Genomic DNA, 19361 nt, shown 5'->3' on the forward strand with positions numbered 1-19361 from the left:
GACTGACATTTTAATGTATTTAGAACTTTGGTTATAATAGGACAAATATAAAAATAATTGAAAAGGTAGGAAAGCAATAACTTGATCAGAGAAAGCTCAGCATATGATATGGACAGAGTATAGGTCACAGGCCCTAACATGATGTGAAGATAATAAAATGCTTGACAGTCAGTGGCTTGGACCATTGGATCCTCATCCCCTTAAATTTTGGAATTCATGATATAACAAGCATTAAATACTGTCCTCAGCTTGGTTAGTTAAGATGATAAATGTCTCCTATTAGTAAGTCTTTTTCAACCCTGGAAATATATACAACCAAGAATAGGAATGTTTAGAAGGTCATAGCAATATGTGATTGTTTTTATGATAGAGAATGTGATATTTATTATTGTATATTACTTACACTACTTTTAAAGTTTGTCATAGACAAATTTAGGCCAGTTTTACAGTTGGTATTGAAAATGGATAAATAATTATGTTGACTTGTAATTTTAAGTTGAAATCTCTGGCACAAATTGGGTTTGGGTCATTCACTACTCATTCTGAATCTGTTCTACATATTAAAAATAGAGGGCTAAAAGTTACATTTTTTCACACTCCCTTGCAGCCACAGTTCTATGTATAGATTGAATGCACTTGAATAAGACTTGGATTCAGAACTGAATAGCCTGAGGTTAAGGGAGTCCATTATGGGAAGTCAGATTATTACAGAAGCATCATGGTTCTAGAACCAATAGTTGTAGAGGTAGCTTCCTGATTCAGCAGGCAGTAGATTCCTAATTTGACATCTTCCTAATGGTGTGGCTTCCTTTAAGAGTCAACACCAGACTGCATCTTCCTGATTCTTCACCAACTACCTGCAGCAGAAGGAACAGCATCCTATGGTTTTCATTCTCCTGTATTTTTGAGCATGCTGCCTTCTGCATTTAGGAGGCCTTTTCTTTCTCTGCCTGAATCATATAAACTTGGTTTTTCTGACTCAGTCAATATATCAGTTTATTGTGGAAGATTTTCCTAATATCCCTTACCCTCACACCCTGCTGCCCTGGCTGTTAGGTCACCCATACATACATTCTCTTTTATACTTTGTTTATCTCCAGCTTACTGAATGACACACTTCACTACTGGTTTACTTGCCTAGTTTTTCATCATGTAGTAAGAACCTTGCGGACAGAAACTCTTTGTTTTTGTTTCAACCATGAAACCCTAGCCCTACATGTGATATCTGACACATAGTAGGCACTCAACACATGAATAAATGAAATAATGAATAAATGAATGACTGAGTGCCAGTCGGGGGCTTCAAATTGCAATTTGCCCTTTTCATTAAAATAACTATTTCTAAACACATATGTGAAAATATTCCCAAAAGGAAGAATCTAATTACTCTGTGATTCAAATGAAGTAGCAATCTAATCCGCTTTCGTACAGAGTTTTCATGATTATCAGGCCCATAAAACACCATTGAATTCCCTAATTCTTCCTTTTTTGATAAGAGCCCATTAACTTAACTGAAAAGAAAGAAGGCTCAGTGCCAGGTTTTGTTTTGGGGTGAGGCAAACATATAAAGTGTTCACCAAATGTTTGAAAAAGGCATAGCTAAGGTAAAATGAAGAAGATTTGTTTCTTTAGTAACGTTTGTTTTTGGTGTTCAGTGGCTAAAGTCTCTCCTAATCTGTGATCCCATGGACTACAGTATGCCAGGCTTCCGGGTCTTTCACCATCTCCCAGAGTTTACTCAGATTCATGTCCATTGAGTCAGTGATGAGTGTAGGATTTAAAAATTCTGTCTTGTTTGTTCAATTATGACCGAAGGAGAAACAGAACATGGGCTCAGGTGGTTGAAAGAATTTCTTAAAATGTTAGATTCAGAATATAGAAATCTTAGAATTATGGCACACTAAAAAGCAGGATTTTTCATTCACTGAACTTCTGTGTGTGATTTAGGTAATGATTGTTAGGTTTTTATACCAACAATATTGCTGCAGGGGAAGCAGAAAAATGTAATACAAAAGAAAATTTTGGTACTTGTATCTTCTCATTACAATACATGATAAATTGAGTACAGTGGAATATTAATATCTGAATTTATTAAAATTGTTTATGTCTTCCAAACATTTAACTAAACAGGTATAAAGATAACTGATAATCTTCTAGTTTTTTTATGATGAAATAGCCAGAATGTTTGTACGTGCCACATTACAGAGTAGTCAGGAAAAAGGCTGAAAGAGTTAAAATAGTTTCACACTGCTAACCCATCTGTAAAGCCAGGTCAAGGAAACCTTTAACCTTTTAACCTCATACAGTTCCTATAGTACAGTGAAAATCTTGTTTGCAATAACAGAAAAATAAAAAATAAAACTTTTCATTTTCTGTTTCTTCAGTTCAGTTCAGGGCTCAGTCATGTCCGACTCTTTGCAGCACACCAGGCCTCCCTGTCCATCACCAACTCCCGGGAGTTCACTCAGACTCACGTCCATCGAGTTGGTGATGCCATCCAGCCATCTCATCCTCTGTCCTCCCCTTCTCCTCTTGCCCCCAATCCCTCCCAGCATAAGGGTCTTTTCCAATGAGTCAACTGTTCACATGAAGTGGCCAAAGTACTGGAGTTTCAGCTTTAGCATCAGTCCTTCCAAAGAACACCCAGGACTGATCTCCTTTAGAATGGACTGGTTGGATCTCCTTGCAGTCCAAGGGACTCTCAAGAGTCTTCTCCAACCCCACAGTTCAAAAGCATCACTTCTTCGGCGCTCAGCCGTCTTCATAGTCCAACTCTCACATCCATTCATGACCACAGGAAAAACCATAGCCTTGACTAAATGAACCTTTGTTGGCAAAGTAATGTCTCTGCTTTTGAATATGCTATCTAGGTTGGTCATAACTTTCCTTCCAAGGAGTAAGTGTCTTTTAATTTCAGGGCTGCAGTCACCATCTGCAGTGATTTTGGAGCCCAAAAAAAGAAAGTCTGACACTGTTTCCACTGTTTCCCCATCTATTTCCCATTTTCTTAACTGGCTGTTATTGGATATAATGGTTTTCATCAACAAACGAAGGAACCACAGTTTCTCATTCAGCATCTTCTAGCTACAGCCATGAATCCACTAACATATGCTCTTATTTTTACTGATGTACACTACTCCTAACATTGCTTTGGGCACTATTCATTCATTTAATAAATACACTTTTTGTGCCTCTTCTCTACCTGGCACTGTTGCAGGAACTGAGGAGCCAGTGGTAGAAAACCAGAGACATAACACTGGCTTTTTTGATTTATAGTTGCCACCTGGAAAAGAGATACATACAAATAATGTTAAACAAAGTAAAGATAGTAATAAGTACTGTGACAGAAACTAACAGAATAATGTAGAGAAGATTAAGAGTAGACATGGTCTTCATGGGCTCCCAGGTCACCACGTCCTTGCACGCTGCTGGGCCTCTCCAGGCTGCCCCACAATTTCCCTGTGATGTTGACAGTGTCCCCTTACCTCATGCTGAACAGAATTTTCTGGGAAGATGAGCTCCAAGTTGTCTTATACTTTGCTTTCTAGCACCTGATGTCCTCCAAGCTCCTTTCCCCCTTAAGAGGCCCTTATAATTATTGAAAGAATACTTAATACCCTAGACTGAAGTATTTGAATTTGCTTTTGCATAACTTGAATTGCTGGACTTTCCTGAGAATACATGTGAATATTTACCCAACTGTTTTGAGACTGAAAGAGTCACTGTGGTAGTCGCAAATAGAGAAACTAGCTCTTCCCCAAACAGTGAATATACTACTTATTTTATGTGGACAAAAATAAAGAAATAGGCAGATAATTTAGGTTTGGAATTTTTACAGAACCCCATTAGCACCATTATATGGCCAATTAACTAAATAACAGAAGTATGGCAGTATTCTGGTTTTATCTCAGGAAAACGAGTTCACGTCTAGGTGCTGGTATTTACCATACTTCCTTTATGACACTGTGCAAATTATGTTTCTGACAGGTGGGCTCACCCCCAATCAATCCAAACAGAAACAAATGCTCTATCTTACTCCCCGGAGACTTTGATGTTAAAATGGAAGTGTGCTGTAGAATTATACATTGATATTGTTTTTCCTTAAATTTAGAATAAACTGGAGAAAGCAATGGCACCTCACTTCAGTACTCTTGCCTGGAAAATCCCATGGGTGGAGGAGCCTGGTAACCTGTAGTCCATGGGGTCTCTAAGAGTCGGACACGATTGAGCAACTTCACTTTCACTTTTCACCTTCATGCATTGGAGAAGGAAATGGCAACCCACTCCAGTGTTCTTGCCTGGAGAATCCCAGGGACAGGGGAGCCTGGTGAGCTGCCATCTATGGGGTCACACAGAGTCGGACATGACTGAAGCGACTTAGTACTAGTAGTAGTAGTAGTAGCATAAACTAATTCTTTATAAGGACCAACTATATGTCAGGAATTACCCAGTGTAGACAAAACTGTCTTTATGTTGCCAATGGACAAAAAACAGAAGGTAAAAAATTTACCCCCAGTCACATTGGTAATAAGTATTACTGAAGTGAATAAATGAAGTCATTTGATAGGATGCCCTATTCTTTTTCTCTTAAATCAAGCAGAAAAATTTACAATGTGACTTGTGCTATATATTTTTTGAAGATTGGTATTCAAATACCTATAGTCAGTGTTCTTTAAGAAGTGGAGATCTGAATAATTTGGTTCCTGCTCTTACCCCCGGGTGGGTCTATTTTCACTTGGTGTGCACACTGTCCTCTTAAAATTTATTTTAAATCAAGAGTTCTTAGATTAACATGAAAGAGTGGATGAATGACCCTCATTTAGAGAGTCATAAATTGGCAAAATTATTTGCAAGCTAGCCAATGTTTTGCTCTTAGAAAGAAGGCTGTGTAGACTCCTGTGATAATTTTCCAAAACATTTGAAAAATACTCAAACAAAGGCTTAGGAATGTTAGTTGGTTTATTCAGTATTGTCTCCAAGGAAACTACTCTCTCTCTCTTTTTTTTTTTTTGTAGCCTGAGAATGACTGTGTAGGAGGGATCCTGTGAAAGGACCTGTTAAATTATGATAAATATTCATTTGCTCATTTTAGCATCTGGATAAAGACTTTTTTATACTTTGAAAGATACATTCCAAAAAAGACTTTAATTGACTTGGTGAACTATCTTTCTACCAACAAGAAGGATAAGTAAACTGGGGCCATATATTTTTTCATATTGCGAAAACATAAAAAATATCATAAAGGGAAATCAAAGTAGTAACCAACCGGTAGAACTGCTGAGATAGTTGTAATATTTTTTCAAACACTTTAGCAGAGCAATATTGATTTTCTATACATATGTATGCAGAAATATACAGGTGTTTACAGTCTTGGTATAGTTTGTAATGAATTTTAAAGGTGTTGCAAACAACAGCAGCAAAGCATGAGTGATTAGCATTTCAAATCCAAGATGGATAGAAGGTATGATGAAACAGCAAATTATACTTTTTAATAAGTGTATTGTTCTGCTGAAAGAGATTATTATATTCACAGACAGCCAATTTTGTAGTGATGAATTATTGTTTAAAAGCATTTTCCCTATGATATTTTTGGTAAGCAGTTAACAAATAACTGCTTAGCCGATTTTTATGTATGCATTTATAAATCTTTGCTATTGTTAAATTTCATACCAAGTAAACTGATATGTTTTTTATTGTATATGTACCATCTTCATTTTTTCTTTCATTTGAATTTTCCAAAACAGCATAATTTTTTCAACCATGAAAGTGAAGCATGATATGAAAAAGATGACAAGGTTGAGGGCATAATCTTAGGGTTATACCTGATGTCCTTTTTAACCAGAAGCTCTAATCAACATGTAGAATACCATTGTCACCTTGTCTTCAAATAGTGAAACATGTGCCATTATTCCCTCAAACTGTGAGTAATTGCAGGGAAATTTTTCTCTTATCTGGCACCTCTTTCAATCTTCTGGTCTTTAAAAGTCAATCGATGTTGGGCAAAACTAATACAATATTGTAAAGTTTAAAAAAAAAAAAAAGAATACTGGAAAAAAAAATTAAATAAAAGTCAAGGAAACTTATTCTACTTACTATAGATTTTTCCCCCAAAGTAGATTAAGCATAAGAGAAAACTAGCTTGTTTATTTTCAAATTGAAATTAATGAATAGGTTTACATAGTATTGAAGTTTTATGTTTTAAAATTTAATATTCTCATTTTAATTGTTATAACCATCTCAGGGTTCTGGAGTCTATTACCAATAATCATTATGTTTTTCTGATTAATCAGTAGTTTTAGTGTTAATCACTCCTATAAGCTGCTTATCTGAGTGATAGGTGAAGGCAGGGATGATTTAGTTATGGAAATGTAAGGTATGCAGGAAGATGGCCGCCAAATAAAATAGTCTCTGTCAAATACCTGAAAAATAAACTTTGGATATTTTCTTTGAAAGGTTAGACAGAATCTAAACAGTTGTACATTAAAATGTTGCCTCCAGCTACACTGAAATTTTAAATATAATGCCATATTCTTGGATGAATCATGCCATCCTCTTACTCACGTCAAGTTGTTTCAGCTTAATTTTTCAAAATACTTCACTTGTAATGAACTTCCATTTTTTCACCTTTGGGTGATTTCTACCTTGAGTTAATAACAGGACAACGGTAATTGTGTTTTTAGTAAGATCTTTTTTTTGTCATGTAGTTTTAAACAGTAATGACTAACATAAGGCGTAGATACTTGGAATAGTTTATAACTTTCTGTCCTCCTGTGTCTTACCAATACCTTTACATTCATATTTATTCACAACTTCCCTCCACCTGCAGAGGCAAGTCTGGAACAAGAGCTATTTTGTCCCATAGCTTTAGTAAATCTATATCCTACTGAGAAATAAGAAAAAATTAAAGGCAGAATAGTCTTTTGTTATCTGAACACCCTGTCCAATTTTCTCTCAATGTTCTTTTATCCATTTTACTCATTAAATGTCAGTAAATTATCACCCCCACAGAAAGCAATGACTAAGTACAATACAAAAAGGGTTTTTCTTTGAAACCCAGTTCTGTATAATTGCGCTTACCTTTGAAGATTCAGGTCTTCAATGAAGATTATTTATTTCTTGGGTAGTAAGGCTTTCTTTTTTGGTCCTGCATGGGGTAGTTTGGACCTCTTCTGTGGATTGTTGTTCACCTGGAAATATGCTGGACTAAAGTGGAAAAGAGTCCGAAATGCAGTACGTGGATACAGTCTCAAAAACAACAGAATGATGTCCCTTCATTTCCAAGGCAACCCATTCAATATCACGGTAATCCAAGTCTGGGCCCCGACCAGTAATGCTGAAGAAGCTGAAGTTGAACAGTTCTATGAAGACCTACAAGACTTTCTATAATTAACACCCAAAAAAGATGTCCTTTTCATTAAGAGGGCTGGAATTATATGACATCAACAAACACCTGGAGTAACAGGCAAATTTGGCCTTGGAGTACAGAATGAAGCAAGGCAAAGGCTAATAGAGTTCTGCCAAGAAGGCTCATTGGTCACAGCAAACACCCTCTTCCAACAACATAAGAGAAGACTCTACACATGGATCACCAGATGGTCAATACCATAATCAGATTGATTATATTCTTTGCAGCCAAAGATGGAGAAGCTGGACAAGACAGCTTGTCAGCAAAAACAAGACCAGGAGCTGACTGTGGCTCAGATCATGAACATTATTGCCAAATTCAGACAAATTGAAGAAAGTATGGAAAACCACTAGACCATTCAGGTATGAGCTAAATCAAATCTTTTATGATTACACAGTGGAAATGAGAAATACATTTAAGGAACTAGATCTGATAGAGTGCCTGATGAACAATGGACAGAGGTTCGTGACATTGTACAGGAGACAGAACAAGACCATGCCCAAGAAAAAGAAATGCAAAAAAGCAAAATGGCTGTCTGAGGAGGCCTTACAAATAGCTGTGAAAAGAAGAGAAGCAAAAAGCAAAGGAGAAAAGGAAAGATATTCCAATTTGAATGCAGAGTTCCAAAGAATAGCAAGAAGAGATAAGAAAACTGTCTTCAGTGATCAGTGCAAAGAACTAGAGGAAAACAATAGAATGGGAGAAACTAGAGATCTCTTCAAGAAAATTAGAGATACCAAGGGAAATTTTCATGCAAAGATGGGCTCAATAAAGGACAGAAATGGTATGGACCTGACAGAAGCAGAGGATATTAAGAAGAGGTGTCAAGCATACACAGAAGAACTGTATAAAAAAGATCTTCAAGACCCATATAATCATGACGGTGTGATCACTCACCTAGAGCCAGACATCCTGGAATGTGAAGTCAAGTGGGCCTTAGGAAACATCACTATGAACAAAGCTAGTGGAGGTGATGGAATTCCAGTTGAGCTATTTCAAATTCTGAAAGATGATGATGTGAAAGTGCTCCACTCAATATGCCAGCAAATTTGGAAAACTCAGCAGTGGCCACAGGACTGGAAAAGGTCAGTTTTCATTCCAACCCCAAAGAAAGGCAATGGCAAAGAATGCTCAAACTACTGTACAATTGCACTCATCTCACATGCTAGTAAAGTAATGCTCAAAATTCTCCAAGCCAGGCTTCAGCAATACATGAACTGTGAACTTCCAGATGTTCAAGCTGGTTTTATAAGGCAGAGGAACCAGAGATCAGATCGCCAACATCTGCTGGATCATGGAAAAAGGAAGCAAGTTCCAGAAAACATCTATTTCTGCTTTATTGACTATGCCAAAGCCTTTGACTGTGTGGATCACAATCAACTGTGGAAAATTCTGAAAGAGATGGGAACACCAGACCACCTGGCATGCCTCTTGAGAAACCTGTATGCAGGTCAGGAAGCAACAGTTAGAACTGGACATGGAACAACAGACTAGTTCCAAATATGAAAAGGAGTATGTCAAGGCTGTATATTGTCACTTTGCTTATTTAACTTATATGCAGAGTACATCATGAGAAACGCAGGTCTGGATGAAGCACAAGCTGGAATCAGGATTGACGGGAGAATTATCAATAACCTCAGATATGCAGATAACACCACCCTTATGGCAGAAATTGAAGAGGAACTAAAGAGCCTCTTGATGAAAGTGAAAGTGGAGAGTGAAAAAGGTCGCTTAAAGCTCAACATTCAGAAAACAAAGATCATGGCATCCAGTCCCATCACTTCATGGCAAATAGATGGATAAACAGTGGAAACAGTGGCAGACTTTATTTTGGGGGGCTCCAAAATCACTGCAGATGGTGATTGTAGCTATGAAATAAAAAGATACTTACTCCTTGGAAGAAAAGCTATGACCAACCTAGACAGCATATTAAAAAGCAGAGACTACTCTGCCAACAAGGTCTATCTGGTCAAGGCTATGGTTTTTCCAGTAGTCATGTATGGATGTGAGATTTGGACTATAAAGAAAGCTGAGCACCAACGAATTGATGCTTTTGACTGTGGTGTTGGAGAAGACTCTTGAGAGTCCCTTGGACTGCAAGGAGATCCAACCAGTCCATCCTAAAGAAGATCAGTCCTGAGTGTTCATTGGAAGGACTGATGTTGAAGCTGAAACTCCAATACTTTGGCCACCTGATGCAAAAAGCTGACTCATTTGAAAAGACCCTGATGCTGGGAAAGATTGAAGGCAGGAGGAGAAGGGGACAACTGACTGAGGATGAGATGGTTGAATGGCATCAACGACGTGATGGACATGAGTTTGAGTAAACTCTGGGAGTTGGTGATAGACAGGGAGGCCTGGCATGCTGCAGTCCATGGGGTCACAAAGAGTCGGATACTACTGAGTGACTGAACTGAACTGAAAGTGGAAAATTGTCTCTGCACAGAATTCCTCTCTTTTCTGGGCTGTACACTCAGCAAGAGAGCTACTTCCCTTATTTCCCTTTCTTTCTTGTGGATCCCTTACTGGGATCTGGAACTGGAATGGAGATAGCAACTTCTGTCAGTTCAATCAAGCTTTTCACTTTTGAGGTGGCTGTATGAGGTTGGTCTAGACAAGAAATGCCTGAGGCCAGTTTATCACTGTAGACAATAGTAACAACAGCAGTTCAGATAATGTTTTGGGTTTGTTGGTTTGTTTGGGACCATATCTTTCATAGTCTCAATGCAAAAAATGCATTGGACAGAATTAAAGAAGGAAGTGAAGTAAATCAGAAAGATAAATGTCGTGTACTAATGCATATATACAGAATCAAGAAAGATGGTACTGAAGAATTTATTTGTAGGGCAGCAGTGGAGAAACAGATATAGAGAAGAGACTTATGGACCTGGGAAGTGGGGAGGAGAGGATTAGATGTATGGAGAGAGTAACATGGAGACTTGCATTACCATATGTAAAATAGATAGCCAATGGGAATTTTCTGTATGTCTCAGGGAACTCAAACAAGGGCTCTGTATCAAACTAGATGGGTGGGATGAGGAGGGAGATAGGAAGGAGGTTCAAGAGGGAGAGGACATATGTTTACCTATGGCTGATTTATCTGAGATTTGACAGAAAACAACAAAATTCTGTAAAGCAATTATCCTTCAATTTAAAAATAAAGGAACTCTGTTTGAAGAGCAACAATGATTTATGGAGATGATAAATTTGGGAGAGGGGGAACTGAAAATGTCAAACCTCTGGCCTAAAGTTTTTGTAAAAGTATAAAAGAGAATCTTAAACTTGGAATAAACAAGCAGTCCATAGAAAATAAATAAATAAATTTAAAGAAAAAAAGCAAGGAAAACTATTCTGACTCTTGCTATTGGGCAGAGAAACTGAACTCAGATCCTCTGAAACAAATGATGTGTTTTTAAGCACTGAAAGTGAAAAGTGAAGTTGCTCAGTCATGTTCGACTCTGTGACCTCACGGACTGTAGCCTACCACACTCCTCTGTCCATGAGATTTTCCAAGCAAGAGTACTGGATTGGGTTGCCATTTCTTTCTCCAGAGGATCTTCCTGACCCAGGGATTGAACCTGGGTCTCCCACATTGTAGGCAGATGCTTTACTGTCTGAGCCACCAAGGAAGTCCTAATTGGTGCCTATCTAAATTAGGCTTCTACCCTCCCACAGAAACTGTGAGCTAAGGGCACTATATTCTAGATGAAAAACATTGCAAAGAGTGGGCTCCAGAGTCTTACAGAAAGTCATTCTGGGTTATAAAACTAGCAAGAAGATTTTTTTTTTTTTTAAGGGGCAGAGAAAGAATTGACAATGACAAGTTTTCTAAAGTAAATGTTCTAAGAAAAGAATCACTAGAGGCAGAGATAGGAAGAAGCTTTATCTTAATGAAACTGAAAGAGGAGAGTGAAAAAGTTGGCTTAAAGCTCAACATTCAGAAAACTAAAATCATGGCATCCGGTCCCACCACTTCATGGCAAATAGATGAGGAACAGTGGAAACGGTGGCTGACTGTTTTTGGGGGCTCCAAAATCACTGCAGATGGTGATTGCAGCCATGAAATTAAAAGACGCTTACTCCTTGGAAGGAAAGTTATGACCAACCTAGACAGTATATTAAAAAACAGAGACATTACTTTGCCAACAAAGTTCCGTCTAGTTGAGGCTATGGTTTTTCCAGTCATGTATGGATGTGAGAGTTGGACTATAAAGAAAGCTGAGCACCAAAGAATTGATGCTTTTGAACTGTGGGGTTGGAGAAGACTCTTGAGAGTTCCTTGGACTGCAAGGAGATCCAACCAGTCCATCCTAAAGGAGATCAGTCCTGAGTGTTCATTGGAAGGACTGATGTTGAAGCTGAAACTCCAATACTTTGGCCACCTCATGCGAAGAGTTAACTCATTGGAAAAGACCCTGATGTTAGGAAAGATTGAAGTTTGGAGGAGAAGGGAACAACAGCAGGTGAGATGGTTAGATGGTATCACCAACTCAGTGGACATGGGTTTGTGTGGACTCCGGGAGTTGGTGATGGACAGGGAGGCCTGGTGTGCTGCAGTTCATGGGGTCGCAAAGAGTTGGTCATGACTGAGCGACTGAACTGAACTGAACTGAAATGGAGGAAAATATTCAGGCCTTTTTAGTCAATGACAGACATAGTTTCTGCTTATACTGCTCCAGCCATGAAGTCTCATTAATTCTCAAATAACCAGTTTAAAAATCTGTATTATTTTGGCCTAAGTTTGAACTGATGTGCATCTCTATGGTCTGTCTATAACATATTCTAAACAAGTGAATAGTTGAAGCCAAATGTTTCAAAATATTTAAAATTAATTGAAAAAAATTTAAATTACATTTTGTTCTTAAATTATACCCAATTTCATATCACTGTTGTTTTAGAAATTATAACTCTTTTCTAGTTATTAAAACAAATCCCCTAACATCTCTACTAGATTTTTTTTACCACCTCATTCATCAAAGAACTAGTGATTTTAAAGAGTAATTCTATAACCTCTATTTTTTTGCCTATAAATTAAAAATATAATATAAGCCTGTGATCATAATATAGCTATATCAGATATTTTCAAATATTTTAAACAAAATATTAAGTATTTATAATTTGAAGACGAGAGCAAGTGAGCAACTAGTCTATGAGAAAGTTTGTGTCTGGATAGAGGACAGAATAAATATTGTTATTTTAACTCTTACGTTAGTATTCTCGGAGAAGGCAATGGCACCCCACTCCAGTACTCTTGCCTGGAAAATCCCATGGACAGAGGAGCCCGGTGGACTGCCGTCTATGGGGTCGCGAAGAGTCGGACATGACTGAACGCCTTCACTTCCACTTTTCACTTGCATGCATTGGAGAAGGAAATGGCAACCCAGTCCAGTGTTCTTGCCCGGAGAATCCCAGGAACGGGGGACCTGGTGGGCTTCCGTCTATGGGGTCGCACAGAGTCGGACACGACTGAAGCGACTTAGCAGCAGCATTAGTATTCTATTAGAAACGTTGTCGTTTTTCATCAATACGTAGGACAAATATTACCCATCAATGGCTAAGTTTGTTGTGACTCTTTGAGTGGAACAAAGGTTTAGTATGTTTAACCTTCCCCTCACACTCTCCCTTAGTCCTTGGAAGCAGCTTCTGTATGATACTCAGCATTCAATATAGTAGCATTTTCAGTACCTTGTTATAAAGAAAAGTTTTCTTTATTAAGTTTTCTTTATAAAAGTTTTCTTTATGCATGTTTCAATCAGAGTGAAATTCAGGTCCCCGTAGGCTCTTTTTCCCTAGTTTTTTAGCTATATCTTATTGCTCCTAGGGTTACTTATACCTACAGTTGACCCTTAAACAGCATAAGGGTTGGGAATACCAATCCTCCGTGTAGTTGAAAATCCTCATAAAACTTATAGCCACCGCATAGTATCTGAGGTTCCTCCATGTCCGTAGTTCTACATCTGCAGATTCAACCAAATTAGGATCATGTTATACTGTAGTATTTTTTTTTTGACTTTTCATTTTATGTTGCACAATAGCCATTAAACTACTTGTAATAGTTACTATTGAAAAACATTTACAATTGAACCCATGCAGATCAAATCCATGTTTTTCAAGGGTTAATTGTATTTTTATCCATTGTTTGTTAGTGTGGTAAAATATGTATAAAATTTACCATCTTAACCATTTTTTTTTTCATCTTAACCATTTTTAAGTGGACACTTCAGTGACATTAAGCATTAATAGTGCTGTGCTACCATAACCGCTATACATGTGTGGAACTCTTTTTATCCTGAAAATCTGAAATTCTATGCCTATTGAATAAGTTCCTATTCCCCTCTCCTTTCAGCCCTTGGAAACCACCATTCCTCTCTCTTTGATTTTGATCACTCTAAGCTCCTCATATAAGTGGAATAAAAAATTACTTGTATTTTTGTGGCTGGCTTACTTAACTTGGCAAAGTGTTATCAAGATTCATCCATGCTGTTCAATATGTCCTAATTTTCTTCCTTCTTGAGATTGAATAATATTTCATTGCATATATACACACACAAACACACATACATACACCATATTTCACTTATCTATTCATCTGTAGGTGAGTACTTGATTTGCTTCCACATTTTGGCTATTATGAATGATACTGCTATGAACATGGGTTGACAAATATCTCTTTGAGACTGGGATTTTAGATCTTTGGTGCATATACTCAGAAGTGGGATTCCTGAAATATTGTAATTCTATTTTTAATTATTGAGGGACAATCATGTTATTTTTCCCACAGTAGCTATACTTGTTTACCTTCCCACCAATAGTGCACAGACTTTTGCCACATCCTTGCCAACATTTGTGATTTTCTGTTCATATGTATATTGTTATTCAGTCACTAAATCATGTCGAACTCTGTGACCCCAAGGACTGAAGCACGCCAGTCTCCCCTGTCTTTCACTGTCTCCTGGAGTTTGTTCAAACTCATGTCCACTGAGTCATTGGTGCCATCTAACCATCTCATCCTCTGTCACCCTCTTCTCCTCTTGCCCTCAATCTTTCCCAGCATCAGAGTCTTTTCAAGTGAGTCAGCTCTTCACAACAGGTGACCAAGGTGTTAGAGTTTCAGCTTCAGCATCAGTCCTTCCAGTGAATATTCAGGGTTGATTTCCTTTGGGATGGACTGGTTTGATCACCTTGCTGTCCAAGGTACTCTCAAGAGTCTTCTCTAGCACCACAGTTGGAAAGCATCAATTCTTTGGCACTCAGCCTTCTTTATAGTCCAAATCTCACATCCATATGTGACTACTGGAAAAACCATAGCTTTGACTATATGGACCTTGTTGGCAAAGTGATGTTTCTGCTTTTTAATATGCTGTCTAGTTTTGTCATAGCTATTCTTCCAAGGAGCAAGTGTCTTTTAATTTCATGCCTGCAGTCACCATCCTCAGTGATTTTGGAGTCCAAGAAAATAAATTCTGTCATTGTTCCCATATTTTCCCCATCTATTTGCAGTGAAGTGATAGGAATGGATGCCATGATCTTAGTTTTTTGAATATTGAGTTTTAAGTCAGGTTTTTCACTCTTCTCTTTAAACTTCATCAAGAAGCTGTTAGTTTCCCTTCACTTTCTGCCATTAGAGTGGTGTCATCTGCATATCTGAGTTTATTGATATTTCTCCTGGCAATCTTGATTCCAGCTTGAGCTTCATCCAGTCCAACATTTTGCATGATGTACTTTGCATATAAATTAAATAGGCAAGGTGACAATATACAGCCTTGATGTACTCCTTTCCCAATTTGGAAAACGAGTCCATTGTTTCATGTTCATTTCTAACTATTGCTTTTTGACCTGCATACAGGTTTCTTAGGAGATAGGTAAGGTGATTTGATAATCCCATTTCTTTAAGAATTTTCCACAGTTTGCTATGATCCACACAATCAAAGGCTTTAGTGTAGTCAGGGAAGTGAAGTAGATGTTGTTCTGTAATTCCCTTGTTTTTCCTATGATCCAATGGATGTTGGCAATTTGATCTCTGATTCCTCTGCCTTTCCTAATTCCAGCTTGCACATGTGGAAGTTCTCAGTTTATGTACTTTTTAAGCATAGCTTGAAGGATTTTGAGCATTACCTTGCTAGCATGTGAAATGAGTGAATCTGTGGGGTAGTTTGAACATTCTTTGACATTGCCTTTTGGGGATTGGAATGAAAACCGACCTTTTCCAGTCCTGTGGCCACTGCTGAGTTTTCCAAATTTGCTGACATAATGAGTGCAGCACTTAAACACCATCATCTTCTGGATTTACAAAAGCTCAGGTAGAATTCCATCACCTCCACTAGCTTTTTTTGTAATAATGCTTCCTAAGGCCCACTTGATTTCACAATCCAGGATGTCTGGCTCTAGGTGAGAGACTATACCATCGTGGTTGTCAGGGTCATTAAGACCTGTTTGGTATAGTTCTATGTATTCTTGCCACCTCTTCTTAATATCTTCTGCTCCTGTTAGATTCATACTGTTTCTGTCCTTTATTGTGTCCATTTTTGCATGAAATGTTCCCTTGAAATGTATCTTTTATTTTCTTAAAGAGATTTCAGTCTTTCCCATTCTATTGTTTTTCTCTATTTCCTTGCACTGTTCACTTAAGAAGGCATTTTTATCTCTTCCTGCTATTCTTTGGAGCTCTGCATTCAAATGGGTGTATCTTTCCTTTTCTCCTTTGCCTTTCACTTCTATTCTTTTCTAAGCTCCTTGTAAGGCCTCCATAGACAACCATTTTGCCTTTTTGCATTTCTTTTTCTTGGGGAAGATTTTGATCAGAGCCTCCTGTACAATGTTATAAAACTTTGTCCATAGTTCTTTAGGCACTCTGTCTCTGATCTAATACCTTGAATATATTTGTCACTTCTACTGTATAATCAAAGGATTTAATTTAGGTCATACCTGAAGGCCTAGTGGTTTTCCCTACCTTCTTCAATTTAAGTCTGAATTTTGCAATAAGGAGCCCATGATCTGTGCCACAGTCAATGCCCAGTCTTGCTTTTGTTGACTGTATAGAGCTTCTCCATATTTGGCGACAAAGAATATAATCAATCTGATTTTGATATTGACCATCTGATGATGTCCACGTGTAGAGTCATCTTTTGTGTTGTTGGAAGATGGTATTTGCAATGATCAGTGCATTCTCTTGGCAAAACTCTATTAGCCTTTGCCCTGCTTCATTTTGTACTCCAAGGCCAGACTCGCCTATTACTCCATTTATCTCTTGGCTTCTTACTTTTGCATTCCAGTCCCCTATGATGAAAAGGACATCTTGTTTTGGTGTTAGTTCTAGAAGGTCCTATATGTCTTCATAGAATTGTTCAACTTCAGCTTCTTCAGCATGATTGATTGGGTTATATACTTGGATTACCGGGATATTGAATGATTTGCCTTGGAAATGAACCAAGATTATTCTGTCACTTTTGAGGTTGCACCCAACTACTATATTTCAGACTCTTGTATTGACTATGAGGGCTACTCCATTTCTTCTAAGGGATTCTTGCTCACAGTAGTAGATATAACGGGCATCTAAATTTGCCTACTCCTGTCCATTTTAGTTCACTGATTCCTAAAATGTCAGTGTTCACTCTTGCCATCTCCTGTTTGACCACTTCCAATTTACATTGATTCGTGGAACTGACTTACCATGTTCCTATGCAATATTGTTCTATATAGCATCAGGCTCTACTTTCACGACCAGACATATCCACAACTTCAACTGGCATCATTTCTACTTTGGCTCAGCCTCTTCATTCCTTCTGAAGCTATTTATCTGCTCTTATTAGACATTAGGTTTACATTTTATAAAAAATATTAAAAATGTATAAACATATAAAATATTTTTAAAATGTATATATTTTTCTTTGCTTTCAAAATGACTCAATGTGGAACAGTATTTTTATTTCCAGTGTATGGATAAGGAAACTAAGATACAGAGAATGTTGTCCAAGGTCACAAAGCTAGTGAGTGGCAGAACCAGTTTTGAAATCTAGGCAATCACTCTCCAGATCAATATACTTAACAACTGTGTCAAACAAATAAGTATAACAGTAAATCAATACTGCAATATTTGATAAATGCTACAAAGGAGGGGAAAAAAAAAAAACAGAATGGTTTAAGAGTGGAAAACATTATGAATCTCCTTGAGAATGGGTAGTCACGGAAAGCCACTCTGAATGAGAATGTACGTTTTAGTTGATGCCTAAAGCTTAAATACCCACGGGATCACAAAAGTGACTAAACAACTTAGTAACTTGGTGACTAAACAACAGCAACAAAGCTAGAATAGGAGCCATTAGCTGAATGCCTGGGGCCCCAGCAATCCTTTGTAGAAACTAATCAATATAGTTAAACCCCTCCAGCCACCCCACATTTATCTTGCTCACTTCTGCTTTCATGCCTTTGCCTGGGCCCTACTGTTCTTTCCTGTGTTGTAATTTTTTTCCACCTAAAAATATTTTTTTGACAATGTAAAACTTACCTTATTTTTCTAAACTCTTTTGACATATAACAAGTCATGTTCAAGTTACCTAATAGTTCCTTGTCTTATTTTATTGGTAGCTATGTTTATATTCAATATGCCATGCAAACCATTGGCTAGTGACATGGGCCCTCCCTTATTGTGAGGAGTTCATTACCTTTATAAGTCAGAACATGTGATACATGATACACGATACACACCATGTGATCCTTGACATGACTTTACCCTAAGGCTACAGGCTGAACCAGGCCTGGATCCCTGAGCTGAGAGTGATCAGTCCTGAGGCTGGCCTATGAGGAGGTATCATGAGGAATCTCCCTCATTAGATCATGCTTTTCTGATTGCTCACTATTTAAACCAACATAGTTCTTTCTTTGAGAGTTTAAATAGGTAACAGAAATTAAAAGAGATCAGAAGTATTTGCCTAAACCCTCTAAGCAAAGGCAGGAGGAATCTTTGTGAAAACATTTCTGATAATCAAAGTTAGGAGACACAGCTTAGTATAAGACCAGACCTGAGAGAAGAGATAAAGACTTTCTGTTTGATGTAACTGATACTTTATCCTATGTGACTGTCATCTATCCTGTCAGGGAAGTGTGTAATTTCCTAAGTTCTGTCTCATCACAACAAAAATTTGAAAGGATGGATGTTAAAGCCCTTGGCGTGTCAAGCTCTTGGACAGATCAGTGTTATGGCTCATGTTACAGCTCAGTTTTATTTAGAAGATAAAGGAAACTACATCCTTGAGGCATGAGAGCATGCTGACCCAAGCATGCCAACCCAAAAGACATGAAGAGAAGAGAGAGAGAGAGACTGCATGAGAGAGAGCAGGAGAGTGGGAGAAAGGGAGAGCAGGAGAGTAGGAGAGAGGGAGAGGGAGAGCGGGAGAGAGGCCCCTGGCCCTTTGGCTCCTCTTTCTATATGTTTTTTTCTCCTTCCTCTGGCCTGCCCTATGTAAATTGGGCTAGCCAGATGTGCTGTTTGTTCTACCTGAAGTCCTCACTCTGGTCCTTGGACCTTCCTTTGTTCTATTTTCACAGGCTTTTCCCTTTCTTGCCTTTTAGCCACCGCCATTCTGGACTCCTTTTTCCTATTCTAACTACCTGACATTCCCTTCTCAAGAGATATGAGGCCCAATTCTTTGGGAATAGGGGTGTCGAGGTCATTCTGGCTACTTCCTGCTGAACTGGGATGGCGAGGGGCTTGGGCCTCCCCTCTCTTCCTAATCTCAGGCCTCAGAGTGCTTATAGCAGTGTCCGTCTAAGGGTGAGTGATGTTTTCCATGGTCGGCTGTAGTTTCATATATCCTTGTTGAACTGGCACTGCAAGTTGTAGCTTGTTGACCTGGGTAGAGACAAAAGGGGTTAGACAAATGATAATACATGGAGCAATCATACACATCATCAATATGCCATAACAAGGACTAGTAGGGGCATTAGCCAACTCCAAATT

The 19361-nt window shown here is 38.1% G+C and overlaps 1 long non-coding RNA gene across 1 annotated transcript in view; it reads right to left on the bottom strand.

Annotated features, from left to right (window-relative positions):
• Positions 1-2070: 2070 nt before the first annotated feature.
• Positions 2071-19361, bottom strand: part of LOC147374247 (uncharacterized) — a 28543-nt gene continuing 11252 nt past the window's right edge. The window contains exon 2 of the long non-coding RNA XR_015162544.1: positions 2071-19253. This is a non-coding gene — a long non-coding RNA (uncharacterized LOC147374247). The remainder of the gene's footprint in view (positions 19254-19361) is intronic.

The sequence above is a fragment of the Bos grunniens genome, chromosome 4 (genome assembly GCF_055505025.1).
Source record: "Bos grunniens cultivar Pamir isolate PY7600 chromosome 4, Bosgru_T2T1.0, whole genome shotgun sequence".
NCBI lineage: Eukaryota > Metazoa > Chordata > Mammalia > Artiodactyla > Bovidae > Bos > Bos grunniens.